Source organism: Octodon degus, unplaced genomic scaffold (assembly GCF_000260255.1).
Source record: "Octodon degus isolate 3935 unplaced genomic scaffold, OctDeg1.0 scaffold00040, whole genome shotgun sequence".
Lineage (NCBI taxonomy): Eukaryota > Metazoa > Chordata > Mammalia > Rodentia > Octodontidae > Octodon > Octodon degus.
The window spans coordinates 14,686,130-14,693,707 of record NW_004524616.1 but is presented as its reverse complement, the minus strand read 5'-3'; positions in this window follow the sequence as shown (position 1 = coordinate 14,693,707).

The following is a 7,578-nucleotide window of genomic DNA, read 5'->3' as shown; positions in this document are numbered from 1 at the left end:
CTGTCCTACTTCAAGATTGTACATGGTTAAATGTTTGGACTTACATGTAAAAATAAGAATTATATAATTCTTTATGACTATCTTTAAAATATATTCTAATTTTTACATGTTTTTTATCATATTCTGTAGGGACTTAAAGTTCAACATATTAATACTTGATGAAAAATACCTGTTCCATGTTATGCCTAAAATGTTTGATACTCAGACGGATAGTGAGGTTAAGCTTAACAGCCTAGGTTGCATTGTAATAACAATAAACTTCTCTTCTGAATGGTAAACAACCTAAGTTTGCAAACCAAAATTAGAGAAAAAGGAGGGCCACAAGGAAAGCCAACATTTTGGCCCTAGCCTTCCAAGGTCAATTAAGACTCAGGACATATGAAAACTTCTACTGTAACGTCACATAACTCAGTAGTGTTTCAAATTTTCTGATCAAGGAGATTATTGTGACCAAAGAGGAAAGTGATCGTTGATGTAGAGTGTGCCTAAGGAGAGTCACATGGAGAGAATACATTCTCTCAGGCTTTCAAGAGAGAGCACATTGGCCAAGCAATGACCGTGAATCATCCTCATGGCTGACACTGACAAGGGTTCTACAATTGGAGGTACAGGATCTCAGGATGAATCCTGAGGGGTTTTCACTGACCTTATCAGACCCAAAAACTACAACTCTTGTTGCATACGTCTTGCTTTATCTTGGTCTTGACCAACCAGCAGATAAGTCTAAAATCAAAGTATAAGAAGTAAAGCCATGCTATTATGTTGAGCTGTAGGGGACTCAGGTCAACAATTTCTGACATTGCCAGTGAAGCGGAAGACCCAATACTATTATGAACTACTGGACTCTTTTAGAATATTTTGCTGAGTTAGCACACCTATAATATTCAAGTAACGGAACTTAACAAAAGAAGGGGATACAGATGAATGTCCATTTTTTATCTGTGTATTCAAAGTGGTTAGGATTGATACATAGTTACATTCTCTTAATGAATAGAGGGATTTGTTCTAATAGTATTTGTAAGTAAGATATCACGTCCGCATCTTGTACAGCATTTATCCACTAGGAAGAATGTATGCAATGTGTTAATTATTGAAACTGTCCTACCAATTTGGTTTGAAAGAAAAAATGGGATACATATGCAGCTACATTCTCTTAATTCAATGAATAAGATATTTTCTAATAGTGTTTGTCGATGAGATGTCATGTCTGAATCTTATACAATGAATAACCACTGAGACAACCATGTGCAATGTATTTATTATTGAAACTGTCCTACTGATTGATTTCAAATTTGTCTCATTGCAATTTGTTTCTCAATAAAATTATTAAAATAAAGAAAAAAAATATAAGAAAGTAAATAAAAATAAAAGAAATAGACTGGCACAGTGGATTAGGAAGCGAAATCGAACAACCTGCTGTATACAAGAAACACACTGAACTCATAAAGAAATTCATAGGCTGAAAGTCACAAGGTGGAAAAAATACTCCACATCCCAGGACCTCAGGACAAAGAAGGGGTAGCAATCCTGTTTGCAGACAGTCTTGACTGCAAACCGAAACTGATCAAATGAAATAAAGAAGCCCACTACGTACTGCTTAGGGGAAAAATTCAAAAGGAAGAGGTAACACTCATGAATATGTATGCACCAAACACAGGAGCACACAACTATATAAGATAAATCTTAATGGGCATGAAAAATCTAATATTCAATATGACAGTCTTAACAGGAGCCCTTAACACCCCCTTATCCCAAAAAGATAGATGAAACACACAAAAAAGCAAAGAAGTAGGAGAACTGAACCAGAACTTTGAAAAATGGACTAGGTGGACATATACAGAGTGTTCCATTCAACCACAGCTGAATACACATTTTTGTCAGCTGTACATGTGTCATTTTCTAAAACAGACCACATACTAGTCCATAGGCCATGCTTAAGTATATACAAGAGAATAGAAATTATCCCAGCCATATTACCTGACCACAGTGCATGAAACTGCAAATAAATGACAAAAGAAACCAGAAAAAACCCATAAATACATTGAAATTAAACAGTACCCTCCTCAACAACCAAAGGATCAGAGATAAAATTAAACAAGAAATTAAACAATATCTACAATTCAATGAAAATTCAAGCACAACTTGTCAGAATTTATGGGATGCAATGAAAGCAGTTTTTAGAGGGAAATTTATAGTTGTGAACTCACACACTAGGAAAACGTAACAGGAAAAAATAAATCCAGTAATACTTCACCTTAAAAGTCTTGAAAAGGAAGAGCAAACCAAACACAAAGCCCAACGTCAGGAGGAAATCAAAAGTTAGAGCAGAAATTAATTCAATTGAGAGAAAACAATACAAAGAATTTAAAAAGACGATTCTTTGAAAGATTAAACATAATTGTTAAGCCTCTAGCTAACCTCATCAAAAAGAGGAAAGAAAAAACTCACATGAAAGCAAGAAGGATTGAAAAGGGTGAAATTACCACAGACTCAATGGAAATTCAGAATATCATCAATCGCTACTTTGAAAATCTTTATTCTAAAAAAATAAAAGGAAATAAAAATCTTTATTCTGACATAATAGAAGATACATAAGAAATGGACAGATTACTAGAGAGGTACACATTACCAAAACTGAATAAAGAAGATATAAGAAGTGTCAATAACCAATAAAAGCTAATGAAATTCAAAATAGAATAAAAAACAAACCAACAAAGTAAAGTCCAAGTCCTGATGGATTCATAGCTGCATTTTACAAGAAATTTTAGAACATATAATCTCAATACTCCTCAAAATCTTCAGTGAAATTGAGAAGGAAGCAATCTTCTGAAATTCATTCCTGAAGGGAAATATTGTACTGATACCAAAACCAGGTATAGATGCCACTCAAAGAAAACTAGAGGCCAATCTCTCTCATAGACATAGTTGCAAAAATCCTCAATAGATTCCTAGCAAATAGAATATAGCAAATCATTAAGAAAATTATACACCATGACCAGGTAGGATATATCCCAGGAATGCAAGGATGGTTTAATAAGTGCAAATCTATACATGTAATACACTATATCAAGAGAGTCAAATCAAAATCCACATGATCATCTCAATTAATGCAGAAAAGGATTTTATCAAAGTTCAACACTCATTCATGTTCAAAATCTTACAGAAAAGTAGAATAGATGGCCTCTACCTAAATCTGAAAAAAGCCATCTATGACAACCCAATGGCTAACATAATTCTAAATGTGGAAAAACTGAAATATTTTGTCAGATCTGATAAAAGACAAGGCTGTCCTCTATCACCACTCCTATTCAATATAGTTGTGAATCATTAGCTAGAACCATTAGAAAAGAGGGAGAAACAAAAGGAATAATAAGAGGTAAAGAAGATGTTAAACTATCGTTATTTGCGGAGGAAAGGAAACTCTTCCTGGAAGAACTAAAAAGCTCCACCAAGTAGCTACTAGAATTAATACACAAATTCAGTGTCATAACAGCATAGAAGGTCAATACAAACACCATTAGAACAAATCACTCTATTCATTAAGAGAATGTCACAGTATATCTATCCTAACCATTTGGAATACACAGATAAAAATCGACATTCATCGGTATCCCTTTTTTTGCTTAAGTTCTTTTATTTGAATATTATAGGTGTATTAACTCAGCAAAATATTCTAAAAGAGTGCGGTAGTCCATAATAGTATTGGGTCTTCCACCTCACTGGCAATGTCAGAAATTGCTGACCTGAGTCCCCTACAGCTCAACATAACAGCATGGTTTTACTTCTCATACTTTATCTTTATACTTTTCTGCTGGATGGTTAAGACCAAGGTAAAGGAGGACCTATGCAACAAGTGTTGTAGGTTTAGGGTCTGATGTCAGTGAAATCCCCTCAGGATTCATATTGAGATCCTGTACCTCCGATTGTAGAACCCTTGTCAGTGTCAGCCATGAGGATGAGTCATGGTCATTGCTTGGCCAATGTGCTCTCCGTGAAAGCCTGAGAGAATGTATTCTTTCCATGTGACTCTCCTTAGGCACACTCTACATCATCGATCTCTTTACTCTTTGGCCCCATAATCACTTTGCTCAGAAAATTTGGGACACTACTGAGTTACGTGACCTTACATTGCAAGTTCTCATATGTCTTGAGTCTTAATTGATCTTGGAAGGGAAGGGCCAAAATGTTGCCATTGGCTACAGTGCCCTGGCAGGATCTACTACTGGTCCCAGCCCAGGCACAGCCTGGGAGAGAGCCACTTCCACCCCCTTGGGCCTCCCCCCACCACTCCGCAGCACCTCCCCCACACCGCCCGCCCAGTAGGAATTTCTGCCCTGTTCCTGCAACCCCCAGACCCAGTCCTAGTCCAGGCCCGGTGAGTGTGTGGGAGAGCTTCTGGCTACCCTGAGCAGGCAGGACCTACTACGGGTTCCAGCTGAGGTGCAGAGTGGGTGAAACCCTCTTCCACATGATTGGGATGCTCCCCATCAATCCGTAGTACCACCACACACCCACACATTGTGTAGGAATTTCTGCCATGTTCTGGCACTTCCAGATCCAGTCCTAACCCAAGCTCGATCAGTGTGTGGGAGAGCTGTTTCTCCTCCCTCCTCCACATTGTCCCCTCCAGGCTCAGCTCAGGCCTGGCATACAGGCCTGGGTGAAACCCTGCAGCTGTAATCTCTGCAGAGAGTGTAGAGGATAGAACCACCCAGCTAGTCCAGGAGCAGAAAATTTTGCCAGAGGGGCACAGCTGGTTCACCCCCAAGGGTAGCAGCAGGAAGGAGCTGAGCACAGCAGCCACACCCAAGTCAGGCACAGCTGCATAAATCCAAAATTTGTAGATCTGCACCTGAACTTCAGTACATGCTAAGGTTATAACTGCAACAAAGATCTACAACAAAGGTTAGAAAGCAGTGCTACACAAAATGACGAGAAGGAACAAAATTCAACATCAGAACTGAAGCCCACCCATAAAAAGTGAAGAGGACACTAATACAGAACAAATTGGGAATCACACAGCTGATAGCAATGAATCAAGACCTTCTGAAATAAAGAAACAGGTGCAGAAAGGTGTAGAGGAACTCAGATTGGAAGTGATAAAGAAATCCCTGAATTAATAAGATCTGCAGTAAAGAATCATATGCAGAAACATATGGAGGAAACCCAATGCCCACCCAGAACAAGTACAGAGGTCCCTATCTCAGCTCAAATGCATGAATTAATAGGGCCAATAGTAAATAAGCCACAGCAGAAAGTTATAGAGGAACTCAGAGCGCAATTCTTTTCTGAAATAAAAAAAGAATTCTCAGAACTCATAGCATCTGAAGTAAACAAAAAACTACAGAAACATAGGGAGGAAACCCAATCTGAAAAAAAAAAAAAAAAAAAAAAAAAAACCACTCTGGCAGGGGAGATGGCTCACCAGAATAAGCTTGTCTGAGAAAAACACTGCAGTAAAAGAATTTGTACCTGCTTCTAAAGAAGACATTGATAAAAAAAATATAGAGAGGTTAGAAAAATGACGGAATCCTTGAATGAGCAGTACAGGAAAGACATAGATCACGTGAAGCAGAGTCAAAGAGATAGAGAAGAAAATAAAATCTCAATCACAAGCTTGCAAAACAATTTAAGTGAAAAGAATTTCAGATCTTGTAGATGCTGGTGCAGCTATTCAAAAAGTAAGAAAGGATCTCTTAAAAAGAATGAGGATGAAGGAAAGAAAAATCCCTCACTGGCAACATGATGCAATGGTGAACAATGTGAGACTAATAGGCATCAATGAGAAAGAAGGAAACAAGACATATGATATTAAAAAAATATGGGCAGAAGTAATAGCAGAAAACGTCCCAAATATGAGGAAACAATCTGAGATGCAGGTAACCGTAGCAGACAGAACACCAAGTAACCTCAACCCAATGAAAAACACACCGAGACATATAATAGTCAAGATCCCAGAAATTCAGCACAATAATAACATACTGAGAGCCACTAGAAAAAAGAGCAGCTCACATTCAAAGGAAAACCCATCAGAATTACGGCCGACTTCTCTTCACAAACCATGAAGGCAAGAAGAGCATGGAGCAGAGTACTGCAAGTCCTCTAAGAAAACAATTTCCAGCCCAGATTACTATACCCTGCAAAACTCTCTTTCAAGTTAGATGGAGAAGTGAAATACTTCCATGACAAAGAACAGCTAAAGAATTTCACGATGACAAAGCCAACCCTACACAGGTTACTGAAAGATGTGCTAGAGAGGGACCAAAATGATCAGAACTCCATGAGTGAGAACAGAAGCAACCAACTAAATAGGGCAAGCAACTAAACACAGAAGAAAAAGGAGTAAATGACAGCAGGTAAATAACATGTCAATCGTAAGTCAATACATCTCAATTCTAACCATCAGTGTAAATGGACTCAATTCACCAATTAAGAGAAATAGACTGGCACAGTGGACTAGGAAAGAAAATTCAACAATATCCTCTATACAAGAAGCACATTTAACTCAGAAAGACATTCATAGGCTGAAAGTCAAAGGATAGAACACAATGCTGCATGCCCCAGCACTTCAGAAAACACCAGGGTTAGCAATCTTATTCTCAGACAGTCTCAACTTCGAACCAGCAATGATCAAGCAAAATAAAGAAGGCCACTATATACTGATTAGGGAAAAATTCAACAGGAAGAGGTAACACTCATAAATATGTATGCAACAAACACGGGAGCACCTAACTATATAAAGCAAATATTAATGGACATAAAAAATCTAATATCCCATACCACAGTTATAACAGGAGACCTTAACACTCCCTTATCTCCAAAAGATAGATCAACCAGATAAAAACATAGCAAAGAAATAACAGAAATGAACCAGAGCTTGAAAGAAATGGACTTGGTGGACATATACAGAGTGTTCCAAACAAAAACAGCTGAATACACATTTTTCTCAGCTGCACATGGGTCATTTTCTAAAATAGACCACATACTGGACCATAGGTCATGGTTAAGTCTATGTAAGAAAACAGAAATTATCCCATGCACATTGTCTGACCACAGTGCAATGAAACTGGAAATAAATTACAAAAGAAACCAGAAAAAACCCTTAAATACCTGGAAATTGAATGACACCCTACTTAGTAACCAATGGATTATAGATGAAATTAAACAAGAAATTCAACAATATCTACCATTCAATGAAAATTCAAGCACAACATATCATAATTTAAGGGATACAATGAAAGCAGTTCTCAGAGGTAAATTCATAGCTGTGAAGTCACACATTAGGAAAACAAAACGGGAACAATTATATAAACTAATGCTGCATCTTCCACAACTAGAAAAGGAAGGCCAAACCAAATCCAGAGCCCAAAGATGGGAAGGAATCATAAAGATTTAAGCAGAAATTAATTCAATTGAGAAGAAGAAAAAAATTCAAAGAATTAAAAAGCAAAAAGCTGGTTCTTTGAAAGATTAAATAGCCAGTCCTAGCCCAGGTCCGGTGAGTGTGCGGAGAGTTTCCTGCTACCCTGCGCCGGCGGGACCAGTCCCAGCCCAGGCGCAGCGTGGGCCGGACCCTCT